At 42.9% G+C, this 6,000-nt stretch overlaps 1 protein-coding gene across 1 annotated transcript in view; it reads left to right on the forward strand.

Annotated features, from left to right (window-relative positions):
- Khdrbs3 (KH domain containing, RNA binding, signal transduction associated 3) overlaps nt 1-3,736 on the forward strand; it is a gene marked incomplete at its 5' end in the record, with an annotated part of 175,155 nt that extends 171,419 nt beyond the window's left edge. The window contains 1 exon segment of the mRNA XM_005398044.2: nt 3,452-3,736.
- Between the last annotated feature and the right edge of the window lie 2,264 nt (nt 3,737-6,000).

Here is a 6,000-nt window from a genome sequence, read left to right on the forward strand (position 1 = left end):
AGACCCTCAAAATAAGGGGTTCATCTAGGGTAAACTGCACTGCTGATGTCTAATGGTTTATTGAAAGGAACAGTTCATGTTTAATTTTTTTGACCAGTTTTATATGCTTATATCTGGTAATCTAAACAACTAATTTGAAGGCAGCAATATGCAATATAACAACCATTGGTGAATTCTTGCCATCTGGTCTAGTGGAACTGTATATCATTTCTAATGGGATTTTTTTCATTTTTTATTCTCTTTAATGGTTTGATCAATCTTGCATTCTTACATCTGGTAATCTGAGCAACTTCATTGAAGATAACAATATGTAATATAACAACCACTGTTAATTCCTGTCATTTTCTTCTGAAACCCTGTATCATTTTTATTGTTTTTGCTTTGTTTTTGTCTATGTTGGTGTTTTGCTGTTGTTCTTTTTTTATTATTGTTCTCTTTAAAATAAAAAATAGGAGGCTCGAGTAAATAAACAGGTGCCATTGTGCAGTATGCAGGGCTGGTGTTGTGCTGGAGAGCAACCTCTGCTTTGCCTGTGGATGTGTTTGCCTTTCTTTCTGACTCCAAGACTTTAAGTAATTCAAAGAAGGAGCAATGCCTTCTTTGACTTGCACCTCCAAATCCTACCATAGTACCTGGCCCAGAGCAGGGCAGGAACTGATGAAGTGCTCAGTGTGGAAGGGAAGAGTGAGCAAATGGACTTAAAACACTAAAGTGAGAAGTTTTTACAAGATGAGTTTTGGTTTCTCAGTAGAAATGAGATGTACTTCTGTGATCATCTTTTCCAGTGGGAACATGAAGGTGCAAGGCCAAGTTACACACCTTTTTTTACACATAGGTAATATGTGTGCTTGGCACAAACTCTAGGAGAATACACAATGAAACATTGGCCTTAATTCCCACCCTACCCTCAAACACCCACAAGCAACCATTCACATTGTTTTCAGTTTTTCTTTTTTTAGTCTTTCCAAACATAGTGCATAGGCAAGGCAGATAGATAGATAGACAGGCAGACAGGCAGACAGATAAACATAATTTATCACCTTTTGCATATTTTACTATACAGTGTATTCTAATGTTTGTTTTATATTATAAAGCTGTCTTTATTGGCTTTTTGTTTGGTTGAACATATGAACGAGGCATAATTTAAACAACTACTGATGAATGTAGTTTGTTTACAGTATTTTGCTCCTGTTAAAGGTGGTGTTAGGAAGAATAGTCTCACATCTCTGTTCTTGTACACATATTTGTACACATCTCCAGGGTAAGTTTCTGTAGTAGATTTACAGGGTCGATTGCATTTTCCATGGAAACTATTCTTGTCATCATAGAGGGAATAGTGTATCTTCATGTAGAAGTGCATGGTGTATCCGTTGCCTCAGATAGCTGTTAGTAGAAGACTCCTCTGCTCAAAAATGGTTTGATGCACAGCGCGTCATCTGGTGTGTTGGGCTCATTCACACAGTGGATGCAGGGGAGCTGAGCTCAGTGCAGACGCTTGTGGGTGCCTGTCCCTTGTCTTGTGGAAGCTCAAGCCTTGCCCTTCCTTAGATGCATGTTTTCCTTTCACTCCTGGACCTGTTTGCATTAGTGTATGTATTTTCAGGACTGTCCCACTGAGTGGAAGTGTGCTAAGCACTGCACACATGGCAGAGTAAGGAGACAGCCCCATCCCGGAGGACCCGAGATTGCACTCAGAGGAAACTCCCAAGACCTGCTGGCACTTCCCTCCACAGTGTCTTTGCTCACCTGTTCCTCTTCTGTTCTTATCCAGATCTTACTGAATCTTCACGGTCCTCCCTCTCCTTTAACCAAAGACCCTGCCACCTCTGCCCAACAGCGCTCTGTTGGAGACCATCTAAATTTGAATGGCTGGTCACCCTGTAGGGTATTCCTTCCTACCCCAGCAAGATCCCATAGGGTCATAAATAAATCTTGTTCATTTTATAAACCTTAAAGCACTTAGTCACTAGCCATTCAAAAAAATGTTCATTGATTAATCAAATATCAGTAGATTTACAGTGTTTAGCTTTTTAAGGTATTATATTAACCTTTAGAGAAACAGGGTGCATCTCGTTCATCATAGCACTGCTGATACTCCGTGCAGGTGGCTCCCTATGTCTCTGGAATTCCTCCACAATAAAAGCCCAGATAAAGGGAGAGAAGGTACACAGAAAAAAAGCAATGAACTTGGACTCACAAAGAGAAAAGAGTTGAAGCTGGAATCATATTTTGAAAGTTAGAATCTTTCTAGCAGGCAGGGGGAGAAAAACATGAGCTCCCACAGGCAGAAAGAGGTGTGGTGTGGCTGGCCAGGCAATGGTAGCCTGTGTTTGGGGGACTGATAAGAAGTTGCTGGTATACAAGGTGCCAGGACACACTTGCAGTGAGGTGTACCTGGAGAGACAGAGAGGAGCAAGGGCCTATGGAGCCAAGACCAGTGCACCAAGTTGTTCCAGGCCGCACTTTGTGATGAAACCCTGTAGTGTGGGGCATAAACAGGGTAAGAAGGAAACCTAGCCCTGGTACTTCCCCACTGTGATTGGGGCCTTCTGATGGCCACTCAGCTTTGAAATAGGAGTCTTGTTACATGTGGCACATCAAAATAAGTTCTCCAGTGTTAGTTTTTTTTTTTGTTTTGTTTTTGTTTTTTTTGTTTTTCTCCGGTACCGGGAACTGAACTCACGACCTTGCACTTGCCAGGCAGGCGCTTTGCCGCTGAGCTAAATCCCCAGCCCCTCCAGTGTTAGTTAATAAAAGATTTTTTTAAAAGTATCTAAAAGCTCTGCATCTTACTAGAAGACAGGAATGCAAGAACTATGCCAGGGTAGACGCAGAAGAACTCATTTCATGTTTTCATATTAAGGGCATTGCTTTTCTGAAACCAAACCCGTAAAAATCACCATGGTGGTACTCTCGTCATCACCACATGTCTTAGTCACTTTTCTGTTCCTAGGATAAAATACCTGATACTCACAACTTAAAGGAGGAAAAGTTTATTTTGGCTCACAGTTTCTGTGGGATTAGTCCATAGCAGTCTGGCTCTAAGGCAGAAACTGCATGATAGAATGGTATGTTGGAGGAAAGCTGTTCACTGCGTGGCAGCCAGGAAGAAGAGAGAGAAGAGAGACGGCAAGAGTACACCCTTCCAGGTCACAGCCCAGGTGACTCTCCTCTCTGACTAGGCCCCACCTCCAAACACATGAGGCTCTTGGGGAACATTTTATATCTAAGCCATTATGTCATACCAATTCATTATTCACCTGTCTTTACTGAACACAGTTATTTGGTGGCCTGAATTTTGATGATTCCGTTTTACAGTATTCTCCATAACCATCCTTAGCTCTATCAGATTTCTATTTGCCTACTTCCTTTGCCTAAATCCTGCCAGCCAAGACAGCATGCAATTATTATTTGCATGTTTACTAATATATTTCATTTTCCTCTCTTTTAGGAGCCCTCCTTCTGTTCATGGACTGCTGACAAATAGTCAACTCACCCTCGTGCCTAGTCAGTAAATGAATCTACATGAGAACTTGAAAATCATCTTGATGTATTATTATTATTTTTGCATAACTTTTTGTTTTGTGAAATGTTTTTATGAAATAGTATGCTTTTAATTTAGAAGGCCTGTTTTAAAAAGAAAAAAGGAAAGAAAATCAGTCTTATTTTGTGGTCTCCTAATAACAAACAAGAATGATTTGTAGAGTCATTAATAAAGGCTGCCTGTTGAAATCTCTTCTACTTTAATAGAAACATATAAAAACACAGTCTTGTTATTTCAGCACAGCTCTAAATTTTACACACTTGAGAACCATGCACAGCTGCAACTCACTGCAAAAAGTTGAGATTCTACACATATTACAGATTTGAAAGTAATTTATCTGTCTCATCTATGGGCCAATAAATATGAAAATATTAGGCCAGAAATACTCTGTCACATACAAGGTTAATTATAAAGGCTTCTCTGGGAAGTAGAGCCTGCTTTTCAAGCCTCTCGGAATTGTAATGGAATAAAGGTCATGATTGCTGTGGACAGTGTTACTCTGTCCCTTTTCTTTTCATCATTTACTGGCACATTGTGATTTTAATTCAGTACACTCTGGGAGGATGTATTTTATTCCTTTAGCTAGAAGCTCACAACATGTTTCCTGATCTTGGAATTTCAAGAAGTCTCACCTGGAGTTGTTAAATTGTCCCTTTCTTACCTCAGAGACACGTTTCCTCAGGGCATTAACTTTTTACTGTCTGCCACATTTGGGACATTGTGTTAACCACAGAATAACTTGATTACTTTAACTTCCCCTTCTCCTCTCATAAGGCATCTTGAAATCTCTACTTCTGCAGTTCGCACCTTCGCTTTCCTCCTCCACACGTCTCCTGTCAGAGATGCATGGATAAGAGCCGCACTTTAGAGGGTGTCGCCTTCACTGAGCCGCAGAGCAGGCGCAGAGGGTGTGCACTTCAGGAGCAGGGAGCGCTGTAGCATTGGCTAAGTGCACCCTTTCCTTTGGGGTTAATTTTCAACAATAGAAACTTTAGAACATAAGCAGGCTGTGGTAAATGGAAAAGAACTCTCACATCCTTCTCACCTTCCAAGTCATTGGTGCTGGTTATAAATCTATAAGGGAAACTTATTTGCCTACATTACCTAAATCATGAACTGTTGATGAACTGAGAGCCTCTCAGATGTTGGACGCTGTTGTGTGTGCTGGAGAGAGAGCAGAGAACAACCCAGAGGGAAACCGTTCTGAAGAAGCTCCCTCACAGTGGTCGCAGACGGGCTACAGGCCGCAAAATGAAGACAGGTGGTGTGGAGCTGTGAACATTGGATCACGGTGTTTGGGAGGGGGTTAAATTTAATTGGGGTGATTGAAGAATTAAGTGACAATTTAACAAGGAAATAAAGGCAAAAGTAAGCGTTGTGAAGTCACCAGCAAGTGCAAAGGCCCTGAAGCAAGAGCCTGTGTGGGTGGTTGAGACGCAGCGAGGAGCCATTACATAAGCAATGGGATGAGCAGGAGGCAAAGAAGAGTAGAAGTTGTGTTGCTAGCTGGCGGCAGCACACACAGGGTTGAGTATTCTCTCTGACTGAGCATTAATCACAGCTCTTGGGGTTTGGAAGGAAAATGGAACAGAAGAGCAGTATGCCTCAAATCACAGAGTCACTCCTGCAACAACATTGAGAGTGGTCTGCAGTGGGGGGAGGGGAGAGAACCATTAGAGGCCACTGCGGGGATGAGGAGGAGACACTGGGGTAGCCCAGAGCAGCAGCAGGGCATGTGGAGAGTGGGCGGGCTTCAGAGGGGCCCTGAAAGCAGCACCAAGACTCCTGACATTAAATAGCGAGTTCCCATCATGATCCAGGTCCTCCGGGATCCCCACAGATTCAGCTAATCCCCCAAGTCCTTCGCTGGCTTGGCCCCACCTCCCTCTCTGTGGTAACCACCAGGCAACTCTTTCTCTGTGTCAGCTCCTTAGACTTGATAAAAGTGATTTTCAACTGCAGCACAACATTGGGGGTATTTATGTACAAGGTAGAAGATCTGAAATCTGTTTCATCTGGCCTCCTTGATATTGCTGGGCTGAGGGAGAGGAGGTGCTGTCTTGTGATTCTCAAGGGTGTCCACATTCTCCAGCCTCTGTTTACCCAGAGCCTATAAAGATTGGCTGGGGCTCGGATTTCTGGCCCTTGCTAGCCTCTGCCAGTCCTACCAGCTCCTTCGGCATGGCATGGGCTGGTACCCTCCACACTCCTGAGCAGTGGCTTGGGCAATCCTGAGTCTCCACATAGCCCCAGAGGGAAGTGACGGGCCATCCAACTAGTGTTCACTAACACTAGTTCTAGTCTTCACTAACACGAGAGTGGGTGTTCTGGCCACCAAATGGACAGAAGAGTTCAGGCCCTCTAATCAGCCCCTCTAACACCACATGTATTAGTTTTTCTGTTTCTGAGACACAATATCCCAACACCCACAACTGAAAGGATGGAGATGTTTAATT

Source organism: Chinchilla lanigera, unplaced genomic scaffold (assembly GCF_000276665.1).
Source record: "Chinchilla lanigera isolate Chin_1 unplaced genomic scaffold, ChiLan1.0 scaffold00060, whole genome shotgun sequence".
NCBI classification, from domain to species: Eukaryota; Metazoa; Chordata; class Mammalia; order Rodentia; family Chinchillidae; genus Chinchilla; species Chinchilla lanigera.